General features: G+C 37.4%; 6 non-coding genes across 6 annotated transcripts; all 6 read right to left on the bottom strand.

Moving 5' to 3' along the window:
- Positions 1 to 708: 708 nt before the first annotated feature.
- On the bottom strand, positions 709 to 781 carry TRNAF-GAA (transfer RNA phenylalanine (anticodon GAA)). Its single transcript has one exon. It is a non-coding gene; the product is annotated as a tRNA-Phe (tRNA).
- Positions 782 to 2,429: 1,648 nt separating this feature from the next.
- TRNAF-GAA (transfer RNA phenylalanine (anticodon GAA)) lies at positions 2,430 to 2,502 on the bottom strand. Its single transcript has one exon. It is a non-coding gene; the product is annotated as a tRNA-Phe (tRNA).
- Positions 2,503 to 4,151: 1,649 nt separating this feature from the next.
- On the bottom strand, positions 4,152 to 4,224 carry TRNAF-GAA (transfer RNA phenylalanine (anticodon GAA)). The gene has a single exon. It is a non-coding gene; the product is annotated as a tRNA-Phe (tRNA).
- A 2,843-nt stretch (positions 4,225 to 7,067) lies between these two features.
- On the bottom strand, positions 7,068 to 7,140 carry TRNAF-GAA (transfer RNA phenylalanine (anticodon GAA)). Its single transcript has one exon. It is a non-coding gene; the product is annotated as a tRNA-Phe (tRNA).
- Positions 7,141 to 8,789: 1,649 nt separating this feature from the next.
- TRNAF-GAA (transfer RNA phenylalanine (anticodon GAA)) lies at positions 8,790 to 8,862 on the bottom strand. Its single transcript has one exon. It is a non-coding gene; the product is annotated as a tRNA-Phe (tRNA).
- A 2,843-nt stretch (positions 8,863 to 11,705) lies between these two features.
- On the bottom strand, positions 11,706 to 11,778 carry TRNAF-GAA (transfer RNA phenylalanine (anticodon GAA)). The gene has a single exon. It is a non-coding gene; the product is annotated as a tRNA-Phe (tRNA).
- Between the last annotated feature and the right edge of the window lie 1,960 nt (positions 11,779 to 13,738).

Genomic DNA, 13,738 nt, shown 5'->3' with positions numbered 1-13,738 from the left:
ATATGTTGAAATGGTTGTCTTATCGATCAGCTTGATAAAAGGTTTTGATCATTATAAACAACGTCAATATGAGTTGACTCCAAATAGCATTTGTGGCATGCAAAGCAGAAGTTCAAAATGTGCCTAAACCCGGGATTGAACCAGGGACCTTTAGATCTTCAGTCTACTGCTCTCCCAACTGAGCTATTTCATCCAGCTGGCAATTTTGGCTTTCTGTTGTATTTTTTATAATTGTTAAAGATAAATGCAGAACCTGGTCACTCTATCTGCATGTGCAGTTATGTGTTAAATTGTCCAGTATTATTCAGTAGCTAAATTGGTCTGATGGGTGAATTTCCTTTTTAGGAGCCAAGTTAGTTAGATGATGTTTGTAAACTATGAATGGACTTATACTCAGAAACACAGACCTATATGGCGAGGGTCGGCAAGCTAGGTCATCTGACTACTAACAGTTTTGTATAAGGGGAACTGGAGGCTGATGCAGGCAAAGCTTTACTTTCAATTAAAGGAAGAATTGGGAAATAAAGGAGGCAAAGTTGAATACAAGAGAGGTGGAAGCAAGTTTGAAAGAAAGACAGAAAGTAAATAATATGTCGAATTAATTGTATTGTCGATTATCTTGATAAAAGGTTTTGATCATTATAAACAAAGTCAATATGAGTTGACTCAAAATAGTCTTTGTGGCATGCAAAGCAGAAGTTCAAAATGTGCCGAAACCCGGGATCGAACCAGGGACCTTTAGATCTTCAGTCTAACACTCTCCCAACTGAGCTATTTCGGCCTGCCAGCAGCTATAGTATTCAGCCTCTTTTTTTGAACAATCCCAGAACAGAGATGCAGAACCTGGATTTTCAATCTGAGGTTAGAGCTGTGTTTTAATGTGTCCTGCATTGTCCAGCAGCTAACTGGTGAAATGGGTGAGTAGCGTTTTTGGGATAAATGTTAGGTCGTTTTTCTTTTAAAACTCTGAGTGGACCAGCACTGTATTACACAGACTTATGTCGCCTGAGTAGGTAAGCTATGTCATCTCAATACTGACAACTTTGTTCAAGGAGAAGTGAAAGCTGATGCAGACAAGAGTTTACTTTGAAAAAAGTATAAAATGGGATAAATTCGTCATCAAAGTTGATGGCAAGAGAGGTGGAAGCAAGTTTAGAAGGAGGACAGAAAGACAACTTTTTGTTGAAGTTATCATGTTGTTGATCAGTTGATAAAATATTTTGAGAAATAAAGAAAAAAAAAATAGAGCTGATTTCAAGAAATATTTTGCAAGAATGTAGGATCCCCTCGCACTGTGCTGAAAGTCAGGATTGAATCAGGTACCTTAAGCTCTTCAGTCTAACGATCTCCCAACTGAGATATTTCAGCCAACAAGTCCCTGTGGCCTCCTGATGTATTATTAATAATTGTAGACGATACATACAGAACCTGGTCATTCTATTTTCGTTTATAGTTATGTGTTAAAGTGTCCAGTATCATTCAGCAGGTAACTTGGTCTGATGAGTGAATATCCTTTTTAGGGGACAAGGTAGGTAGAATTTTTTTTTCTAAACTTTGAATTGACTTATACTCTGAAACACAGACCTATATGGCCAGGGTGTACAAGCTATGTCATCTGACTACTGACAGTTTTGTATAAGGGGAATTGGAGGCTGATGCAGGCAAAGCTTTACTTTAAAATAAAGCAAGAAGTTGCAAATAAATGAGGCATAGTTGAATACAAGAGAGGTGGAAGCAAGTTTGAAAGGAAGACAGAAAGTAAATAATATGTTGAATTGGTTGTGTTGTTGATCAGATTGATAAAAGGTTTTGATAAAGAAGAGCGTTGATTTAACTCCAAACAGCTTTTGTGACATGAAAAGCAGAAGTTGAAATTGTGCCGAAACCCGGGATTGAATCAGGGACCTTTAGATCTTCAGTCTAACGCTCTCCCAACTGAGCTATTTTTATAATTGTTAAAGATAAATGCAGAACCTGGTCACTCTATCTGCATGTGCAGTTATGTGTTAAATTGTCCAGTATTATTCAGTAGCTAAATTGGTCTGATGGGTGAATTTCCTTTTTAGGAGCCAAGTTAGTTAGATGATGTTTGTAAACTATGAATGGACTTATACTCAGAAACACAGACCTATATGGCGAGGGTCGGCAAGCTAGGTCATCTGACTACTAACAGTTTTGTATAAGAGGAACTGGAGGCTGATGCAGGCAAAGCTTTACTTTCAATTAAAGGAAGAATTGGGAAATAAAGGAGGCAAAGTTGAATACAAGAGAGGTGGAAGCAAGTTTGAAAGAAAGACAGAAAGTAAATAATATGTTGAATTAATTGTATTGTCGATTATCTTGATAAAAGGTTTTGATCATTATAAACAAAGTCAATATGAGTTGACTCAAAATAGTCTTTGTGGCATGCAAAGCAGAAGTTCAAAATGTGCCGAAACCCGGGATCGAACCAGGGCCCTTTAGATCTTCAGTCTAACACTCTCCCAACTGAGCTATTTCGGCCTGCCAGCAGCTATAGTATTCAGCCTCTTTTTTTGAACAATCCCAGAACAGAGATGCAGAACCTGGATTTTCAATCTGAGGTTAGAGCTGTGTTTTAATGTGTCCTGCATTGTCCAGCAGCTAACTGGTGAAATGGGTGAGTAGCGTTTTTGGGATAAATGTTAGGTCGTTTTTCTTTTAAAACTCTGAGTGGACCAGCACTGTATTACACAGACGTATGTCGCCTGAGTAGGTAAGCTATGTCATCTCAATACTGACAACTTTGTTCAAGGAGAAGTGAAAGCTGATGCAGACAAGAGTTTACTTTGAAAAAAGTATAAAATGGGATAAATTCGTCATCAAAGTTGATGGCAAGAGAGGTGGAAGCAAGTTTAGAAGGAGGACAGAAAGACAACTTTTTGTTGAAGTTATCATGTTGTTGATCAGTTGATAAAATATTTTGAGAAATAAAGAAAAAAAAAATAGAGCTGATTTCAAGAAATATTTTGCAAGAGTGTAGGATCCCCTCGCACTGTGCTCAAAGTCAGGATTGAATCAGGTACCTTAAGCTCTTCAGTCTAACGATCTCCCAACTGAGATATTTCAGCCAACAAGTCCCTGTGGCCTCCTGATGTATTATTAATAATTGTAGACGATACATACAGAACCTGGTCATTCTATTTTCGTTTATAGTTATGTGTTAAAGTGTCCAGTATCATTCAGCAGGTAACTTGGTCTGATGAGTGAATATCCTTTTTAGGGGACAAGGTAGGTAGAATTTTTTTTTCTAAACTTTGAATTGACTTATACTCTGAAACACAGACCTATATGGCCAGGGTGTACAAGCTATGTCATCTGACTACTGACAGTTTTGTATAAGGGGAATTGGAGGCTGATGTAGGCAAAGCTTTACTTTAAAATAAAGCAAGAAGTTGCAAATAAATGAGGCATAGTTGAATACAAGAGAGGTGGAAGCAAGTTTGAAAGGAAGACAGAAAGTAAATAATATGTTGAATTGATTGTGTTGTTGATCAGATTGATAAAAGGTTTTGATAAAGAAGAGCGTTGATTTAACTCCAAACAGCTTTTGTGACATGAAAAGCAGAAGTTGAAATTGTGCCGAAACCCGGGATTGAATCAGGGACCTTTAGATCTTCAGTCTAACGCTCTCCCAACTGAGCTATTTTTTATAATTGTTAAAGATAAATGCAGAACCTGGTCACTCTATCTGCATGTGCAGTTATGTGTTAAATTGTCCAGTATTATTCAGTAGCTAAATTGGTCTGATGGGTGAATTTCCTTTTTAGGAGCCAAGTTAGTTAGATGATGTTTGTAAACTATGAATGGACTTATACTCAGAAACACAGACCTATATGGCGAGGGTCGGCAAGCTAGGTCATCTGACTACTAACAGTTTTGTATAAGGGGAACTGGAGGCTGATGCAGGCAAAGCTTTACTTTCAATTGAAGGAAGAATTGGGAAATAAAGGAGTCAAAGTTGAATACAAGAGAGGTGGAAGCAAGTTTGAAAGAAAGACAGAAAGTAAATAATATGTTGAATTAATTGTATTGTCGATTATCTTGATAAAAGGTGTTGATCATTATAAACAAAGTCAATATGAGTTGACTCAAAATAGTCTTTGTGGCATGCAAAGCAGAAGTTCAAAATCTGCCGAAACCCGGGATCGAACCAGGGACCTTTAGATCTTCAGTCTAACACTCTCCCAACTGAGCTATTTCGGCCTGCCAGCAGCTATAGTATTCAGCCTCTTTTTTTGAACAATCCCAGAACAGAGATGCAGAACCTGGATTTTCAATCTGAGGTTAGAGCTGTGTTTTAATGTGTCCTGCATTGTCCAGCAGCTAACTGGTGAAATGGGTGAGTAGCGTTTTTGGGATAAATGTTAGGTCGTTTTTCTTTTAAAACTCTGAGTGGACCAGCACTGTATTACACAGACGTATGTCGCCTGAGTAGGTAAGCTATGTCATCTCAATACTGACAACTTTGTTCAAGGAGAAGTGAAAGCTGATGCAGACAAGAGTTTACTTTGAAAAAAGTATAAAATGGGATAAATTCGTCATCAAAGTTGATGGCAAGAGAGGTGGAAGCAAGTTTAGAAGGAGGACAGAAAGACAACTTTTTGTTGAAGTTATCATGTTGTTGATCAGTTGATAAAATATTTTGAGAAATAAAGAAAAAAAAATAGAGCTGATTTCAAGAAATATTTTGCAAGAATGTAGGATCCCCTCGCACTGTGCTGAAAGTCAGGATTGAATCAGGTACCTTAAGCTCTTCAGTCTAACGATCTCCCAACTGAGATATTTCAGCCAACAAGTCCCTGTGGCCTCCTGATGTATTATTAATAATTGTAGACGATACATACAGAACCTGGTCATTCTATTTTCGTTTATAGTTATGTGTTAAAGTGTCCAGTATCATTCAGCAGGTAACTTGGTCTGATGAGTGAATATCCTTTTTAGGGGACAAGGTAGGTAGAATTTTTTTTTCTAAACTTTGAATTGACTTATACTCTGAAACACAGACCTATATGGCCAGGGTGTACAAGCTATGTCATCTGACTACTGACAGTTTTGTATAAGGGGAATTGGAGGCTGATGCAGGCAAAGCTTTACTTTAAAATAAAGCAAGAAGTTTCAAATAAATGAGGCATAGTTGAATACAAGAGAGGTGGAAGCAAGTTTGAAAAGAAGACAGAAAGTAAATAATATGTTGAATTGATTGTGTTGTTGATCAGATTGATAAAAGGTTTTGATAAAGAAGAGCGTTGATTTAACTCCAAACAGCTTTTGAGACATGAAAAGCAGAGGTTGAAATTGTGCCAAAACCCAGGATTGAACCAGGGACCTTTAGATCTTCAGTCTAACGCTCTCCCAACTGAGCTATTTCCGCCTGCTGCTAGTTTGGGTCTTCATCCTTTCTTTTAAACTTCCCAAGAAAATAGATGCTCAACCTCATGCTAGAGCTATGTTTTAAGATGTCCTGTATCATTCATCAGTTAACGGGTGCATTAGGTAAATAGCATTTTTCGGATCCAGGTTAGGTAGCTTTTTTTTTTACTCTGAATGGACTAGCACCATATTACACAGAGGTATTTGGCCTGAGTAGGTAAGCTATGTCATCTGAATACTGAAATCTGTGTTCAAGGAGAAGTGGAAGCTGATGCAGACAAGAGTTTACTTTACAAAAAAGCATGAAATAGGAAACATTTGTAGTCGAAGCTGAATGCAAGAGAGGTGGAAGCAAATTTAGAAGGAGGACAGAAAGACAATTCTATGTTGAATTGATCATGTTGTCGATCAGTTGATCAAATATTTTGATAAATAAAGAAAGAAAAACTTGAGCTGATACCAAGAAATATTTTGTGAGAAGCAAGAAACCTCTCAGACTTTTCCGAAACCCAGCATTGAACAAGGGACTTTTAGATTTTCAATCTAACACTCTCCCAACTGAGCTATTTCATCCAGCTGGCCATTTTGGCTTTCTGTTGTATTTTTGATAATTGTTAAAGATAAATGCAGACCCTGGTCATTCTATCTGCATGTGCAGTTATGTGTTAAATTGTCCAATATTATTCAGCAGCTAAATTGGTCTGATGGGTAAATTTCCTTTTTAGGAGCCAAGTTAGTTAGAAGATGTTTGTAAACTATGAATGGACTTATACTCAGACACACAGACCTATATGGCGAGGGTAGGCAAACTAGGTCATCTGACTACTAACAGTTTTGTATAAGGGGAACTCGAGGCTGATGCAGGCAAAGCTTTACTTTCAATTAAAGGAAGAATTGGCAAATAAAGCAGGTAAAGTTGAATACAAGAGAGGTGGAAGCAAGTTTGACAGAAAGACAGAATGTAAAAAATATGTTGAAATGGTTGTCTTATCGATCAGCTTGATAAAAGGTTTTGATCATTATAAACAACGTCAATATGAGTTGACTCCAAATAGCATTTGTGGCATGCAAAGCAGAAGTTCAAAATGTGCCTAAACCCAGGATTGAACCAGGGACCTTTAGATCTTCAGTCTACTGCTCTCCCAACTGAGCTATTTCATCCAGCTGGCAATTTTGGCTTTCTGTTGTATTTTTTATAATTGTTAAAGATAAATGCAGAACCTGGTCACTCTATCTGCATGTGCAGTTATGTGTTAAATTGTCCAGTATTATTCAGTAGCTAAATTGGTCTGATGGGTGAATTTCCTTTTTAGGAGCCAAGTTAGTTAGATGATGTTTGTAAACTATGAATGGACTTATACTCAGAAACACAGACCTATATGGCGAGGGTCGGCAAGCTAGGTCATCTGACTACTAACAGTTTTGTATAAGAGGAACTGGAGGCTGATGCAGGCAAAGCTTTACTTTCAATTAAAGGAAGAATTGGGAAATAAAGGAGGCAAAGTTGAATACAAGAGAGGTGGAAGCAAGTTTGAAAGAAAGACAGAAAGTAAATAATATGTTGAATTAATTGTATTGTCGATTATCTTGATAAAAGGTTTTGATCATTATAAACAAAGTCAATATGAGTTGACTCAAAATAGTCTTTGTGGCATGCAAAGCAGAAGTTCAAAATGTGCCGAAACCCGGGATCGAACCAGGGCCCTTTAGATCTTCAGTCTAACACTCTCCCAACTGAGCTATTTCGGCCTGCCAGCAGCTATAGTATTCAGCCTCTTTTTTTGAACAATCCCAGAACAGAGATGCAGAACCTGGATTTTCAATCTGAGGTTAGAGCTGTGTTTTAATGTGTCCTGCATTGTCCAGCAGCTAACTGGTGAAATGGGTGAGTAGCGTTTTTGGGATAAATGTTAGGTCGTTTTTCTTTTAAAACTCTGAGTGGACCAGCACTGTATTACACAGACGTATGTCGCCTGAGTAGGTAAGCTATGTCATCTCAATACTGACAACTTTGTTCAAGGAGAAGTGAAAGCTGATGCAGACAAGAGTTTACTTTGAAAAAAGTATAAAATGGGATAAATTCGTCATCAAAGTTGATGGCAAGAGAGGTGGAAGCAAGTTTAGAAGGAGGACAGAAAGACAACTTTTTGTTGAAGTTATCATGTTGTTGATCAGTTGATAAAATATTTTGAGAAATAAAGAAAAAAAAAATAGAGCTGATTTCAAGAAATATTTTGCAAGAGTGTAGGATCCCCTCGCACTGTGCTCAAAGTCAGGATTGAATCAGGTACCTTAAGCTCTTCAGTCTAACGATCTCCCAACTGAGATATTTCAGCCAACAAGTCCCTGTGGCCTCCTGATGTATTATTAATAATTGTAGACGATACATACAGAACCTGGTCATTCTATTTTCGTTTATAGTTATGTGTTAAAGTGTCCAGTATCATTCAGCAGGTAACTTGGTCTGATGAGTGAATATCCTTTTTAGGGGACAAGGTAGGTAGAATTTTTTTTTCTAAACTTTGAATTGACTTATACTCTGAAACACAGACCTATATGGCCAGGGTGTACAAGCTATGTCATCTGACTACTGACAGTTTTGTATAAGGGGAATTGGAGGCTGATGCAGGCAAAGCTTTACTTTAAAATAAAGCAAGAAGTTGCAAATAAATAAGGCATAGTTGAATACAAGAGAGGTGGAAGCAAGTTTGAAAGGAAGACAGAAAGTAAATAATATGTTGAATTGATTGTGTTGTTGATCAGATTGATAAAAGGTTTTGATAAAGAAGAGCGTTGATTTAACTCCAAACAGCTTTTGTGACATGAAAAGCAGAAGTTGAAATTGTGCCGAAACCCGGGATTGAATCAGGGACCTTTAGATCTTCAGTCTAACGCTCTCCCAACTGAGCTATTTTTTATAATTGTTAAAGATAAATGCAGAACCTGGTCACTCTATCTGCATGTGCAGTTATGTGTTAAATTGTCCAGTATTATTCAGTAGCTAAATTGGTCTGATGGGTGAATTTCCTTTTTAGGAGCCAAGTTAGTTAGATGATGTTTGTAAACTATGAATGGACTTATACTCAGAAACACAGACCTATATGGCGAGGGTCGGCAAGCTAGGTCATCTGACTACTAACAGTTTTGTATAAGGGGAACTGGAGGCTGATGCAGGCAAAGCTTTACTTTCAATTGAAGGAAGAATTGGGAAATAAAGGAGTCAAAGTTGAATACAAGAGAGGTGGAAGCAAGTTTGAAAGAAAGACAGAAAGTAAATAATATGTTGAATTAATTGTATTGTCGATTATCTTGATAAAAGGTGTTGATCATTATAAACAAAGTCAATATGAGTTGACTCAAAATAGTCTTTGTGGCATGCAAAGCAGAAGTTCAAAATCTGCCGAAACCCGGGATCGAACCAGGGACCTTTAGATCTTCAGTCTAACACTCTCCCAACTGAGCTATTTCGGCCTGCCAGCAGCTATAGTATTCAGCCTCTTTTTTTGAACAATCCCAGAACAGAGATGCAGAACCTGGATTTTCAATCTGAGGTTAGAGCTGTGTTTTAATGTGTCCTGCATTGTCCAGCAGCTAACTGGTGAAATGGGTGAGTAGCGTTTTTGGGATAAATGTTAGGTCGTTTTTCTTTTAAAACTCTGAGTGGACCAGCACTGTATTACACAGACGTATGTCGCCTGAGTAGGTAAGCTATGTCATCTCAATACTGACAACTTTGTTCAAGGAGAAGTGAAAGCTGATGCAGACAAGAGTTTACTTTGAAAAAAGTATAAAATGGGATAAATTCGTCATCAAAGTTGATGGCAAGAGAGGTGGAAGCAAGTTTAGAAGGAGGACAGAAAGACAACTTTTTGTTGAAGTTATCATGTTGTTGATCAGTTGATAAAATATTTTGAGAAATAAAGAAAAAAAAATAGAGCTGATTTCAAGAAATATTTTGCAAGAATGTAGGATCCCCTCGCACTGTGCTGAAAGTCAGGATTGAATCAGGTACCTTAAGCTCTTCAGTCTAACGATCTCCCAACTGAGATATTTCAGCCAACAAGTCCCTGTGGCCTCCTGATGTATTATTAATAATTGTAGACGATACATACAGAACCTGGTCATTCTATTTTCGTTTATAGTTATGTGTTAAAGTGTCCAGTATCATTCAGCAGGTAACTTGGTCTGATGAGTGAATATCCTTTTTAGGGGACAAGGTAGGTAGAATTTTTTTTTCTAAACTTTGAATTGACTTATACTCTGAAACACAGACCTATATGGCCAGGGTGTACAAGCTATGTCATCTGACTACTGACAGTTTTGTATAAGGGGAATTGGAGGCTGATGCAGGCAAAGCTTTACTTTAAAATAAAGCAAGAAGTTTCAAATAAATGAGGCATAGTTGAATACAAGAGAGGTGGAAGCAAGTTTGAAAAGAAGACAGAAAGTAAATAATATGTTGAATTGATTGTGTTGTTGATCAGATTGATAAAAGGTTTTGATAAAGAAGAGCGTTGATTTAACTCCAAACAGCTTTTGAGACATGAAAAGCAGAGGTTGAAATTGTGCCAAAACCCAGGATTGAACCAGGGACCTTTAGATCTTCAGTCTAACGCTCTCCCAACTGAGCTATTTCCGCCTGCTGCTAGTTTGGGTCTTCATCCTTTCTTTTAAACTTCCCAAGAAAATAGATGCTCAACCTCATGCTAGAGCTATGTTTTAAGATGTCCTGTATCATTCATCAGTTAACGGGTGCATTAGGTAAATAGCATTTTTCGGATCCAGGTTAGGTAGCTTTTTTTTTTACTCTGAATGGACTAGCACCATATTACACAGAGGTATTTGGCCTGAGTAGGTAAGCTATGTCATCTGAATACTGAAATCTGTGTTCAAGGAGAAGTGGAAGCTGATGCAGACAAGAGTTTACTTTACAAAAAAGCATGAAATAGGAAACATTTGTAGTCGAAGCTGAATGCAAGAGAGGTGGAAGCAAATTTAGAAGGAGGACAGAAAGACAATTCTATGTTGAATTGATCATGTTGTCGATCAGTTGATCAAATATTTTGATAAATAAAGAAAGAAAAACTTGAGCTGATACCAAGAAATATTTTGTGAGAAGCAAGAAACCTCTCAGACTTTTCCGAAACCCAGCATTGAACAAGGGACTTTTAGATTTTCAATCTAACACTCTCCCAACTGAGCTATTTCATCCAGCTGGCCATTTTGGCTTTCTGTTGTATTTTTGATAATTGTTAAAGATAAATGCAGACCCTGGTCATTCTATCTGCATGTGCAGTTATGTGTTAAATTGTCCAATATTATTCAGCAGCTAAATTGGTCTGATGGGTAAATTTCCTTTTTAGGAGCCAAGTTAGTTAGAAGATGTTTGTAAACTATGAATGGACTTATACTCAGACACACAGACCTATATGGCGAGGGTAGGCAAACTAGGTCATCTGACTACTAACAGTTTTGTATAAGGGGAACTCGAGGCTGATGCAGGCAAAGCTTTACTTTCAATTAAAGGAAGAATTGGCAAATAAAGCAGGTAAAGTTGAATACAAGAGAGGTGGAAGCAAGTTTGACAGAAAGACAGAATGTAAAAAATATGTTGAAATGGTTGTCTTATCGATCAGCTTGATAAAAGGTTTTGATCATTATAAACAACGTCAATATGAGTTGACTCCAAATAGCATTTGTGGCATGCAAAGCAGAAGTTCAAAATGTGCCTAAACCCAGGATTGAACCAGGGACCTTTAGATCTTCAGTCTACTGCTCTCCCAACTGAGCTATTTCATCCAGCTGGCAATTTTGGCTTTCTGTTGTATTTTTTATAATTGTTAAAGATAAATGCAGAACCTGGTCACTCTATCTGCATGTGCAGTTATGTGTTAAATTGTCCAGTATTATTCAGTAGCTAAATTGGTCTGATGGGTGAATTTCCTTTTTAGGAGCCAAGTTAGTTAGATGATGTTTGTAAACTATGAATGGACTTATACTCAGAAACACAGACCTATATGGCGAGGGTCGGCAAGCTAGGTCATCTGACTACTAACAGTTTTGTATAAGGGGAACTGGAGGCTGATGCAGGCAAAGCTTTACTTTCAATTAAAGGAAGAATTGGGAAATAAAGGAGGCAAAGTTGAATACAAGAGAGGTGGAAGCAAGTTTGAAAGAAAGACAGAAAGTAAATAATATGTTGAATTAATTGTATTGTCGATTATCTTGATAAAAGGTTTTGATCATTATAAACAAAGTCAATATGAGTTGACTCAAAATAGTCTTTGTGGCATGCAAAGCAGAAGTTCAAAATGTGCCAAAACCCGGGATCGAACCAGGGACCTTTAGATCTTCAGTCTAACACTCTCCCAACTGAGCTATTTCGGCCTGCCAGCAGCTATAGTATTCAGCCTCTTTTTTTGAACAATCCCAGAACAGAGATGCAGAACCTGGATTTTCAATCTGAGGTTAGAGCTGTGTTTTAATGTGTCCTGCATTGTCCAGCAGCTAACTGGTGAAATGGGTGAGTAGCGTTTTTGGGATAAATGTTAGGTCGTTTTTCTTTTAAAACTCTGAGTGGACCAGCACTGTATTACACAGACGTATGTCGCCTGAGTAGGTAAGCTATGTCATCTCAATACTGACAACTTTGTTCAAGGAGAAGTGAAAGCTGATGCAGACAAGAGTTTACTTTGAAAAAAGTATAAAATGGGATAAATTCGTCATCAAAGTTGATGGCAAGAGAGGTGGAAGCAAGTTTAGAAGGAGGACAGAAAGACAACTTTTTGTTGAAGTTATCATATTGTTGATCAGTTGATAAAATATTTTGAGAAATAAAGAAAAAAAAAAAAAGCTGATTTCAAGAAATATTTTGCAAGAATGTAGGATCCCCTCGCACTGTGCTGAAAGTCAGGATTGAATCAGGTACCTTAAGCTCTTCAGTCTAACGATCTCCCAACTGAGATATTTCAGCCAACAAGTCCCTGTGGCCTCCTGATGTATTATTAATAATTGTAGACGATACATACAGAACCTGGTCATTCTATTTTCGTTTATAGTTATGTGTTAAAGTGTCCAGTATCATTCAGCAGGTAACTTGGTCTGATGAGTGAATATCCTTTTTAGGGGACAAGGTAGGTAGAATTTTTTTTTCTAAACTTTGAATTGACTTATACTCTGAAACACAGACCTATATGGCCAGGGTGTACAAGCTATGTCATCTGGCTACTGACAGTTTTGTATAAGGGGAATTGGAGGCTGATGCAGGCAAAGCTTTACTTTAAAATAAAGCAAGAAGTTGCAAATAAATGAGGCATAGTTGAATACAAGAGAGGTGGAAGCAAGTTTGAAAAGAAGACAGAAAGTAAATAATATGTTGAATTGATTGTGTTGTTGATCAGATTGATAAAAGGTTTTGATAAAGAAGAGCGTTGATTTAACTCCAAACAGCTTTTGAGACATGAAAAGCAGAGGTTGAAATTGTGCCAAAACCCGGGATTGAACCAGGGACCTTTAGATCTTCAGTCTAACGCTCTCCCAACTGAGCTATTTCCGCCTGCTGCTAGTTTGGGTCTTCATCCTTTCTTTTAAACTTCCCAAGAAAATAGATGCTCAACCTCATGCTAGAGCTATGTTTTAAGATGTCCTGTATCATTCATCAGTTAACGGGTGCAATAGGTAAATAGCATTTTTCGGATCCAGGTTAGGTAGCTTTTTTTTTTACTCTGAATGGACTAGCACCATATTACACAGAGGTATTTGGCCTGAGTAGGTAAGCTACGTCATCTGAATACTGAAATCTGTGTTCAAGGAGAAGTGGAAGCTGATGCAGACAAGAGTTTACTTTACAAAAAAGCATGAAATAGGAAACATTTGTAGTCGAAGCTGAATGCAAGAGAGGTGGAAGCAAATTTAGAAGGAGGACAGAAAGACAATTCTATGTTGAATTGATCATGTTGTCGATCAGTTGATCAAATATTTTGATAAATAAAGAAAGAAAAACTTGAGCTGATACCAAGAAATATTTTGTGAGAAGCAAGAAACCTCTCAGACTTTTCCGAAACCCAGCATTGAACAAGGGACTTTTAGATTTTCAATCTAACACTCTCCCAACTGAGCTATTTCATCCAGCTGGCCATTTTGGCTTTCTGTTGTATTTTTGATAATTGTTAAAGATAAATGCAGACCCTGGTCATTCTATCTGCATGTGCAGTTATGTGTTAAATTGTCCAATATTATTCAGCAGCTAAATTGGTCTGATGGGTGAATTTCCTTTTTAGGAGCCAAGTTAGTTAGAAGATGTTTGTAAACTATGAATGGACTTATACTCAGACACACAGACCTATAT

The sequence above is a fragment of the Triturus cristatus genome, chromosome 8 (assembly GCF_964204655.1).
Source record: "Triturus cristatus chromosome 8, aTriCri1.1, whole genome shotgun sequence".
Lineage (NCBI taxonomy): Eukaryota > Metazoa > Chordata > Amphibia > Caudata > Salamandridae > Triturus > Triturus cristatus.
This window is presented reverse-complemented; position numbering and strand designations above follow the sequence as displayed.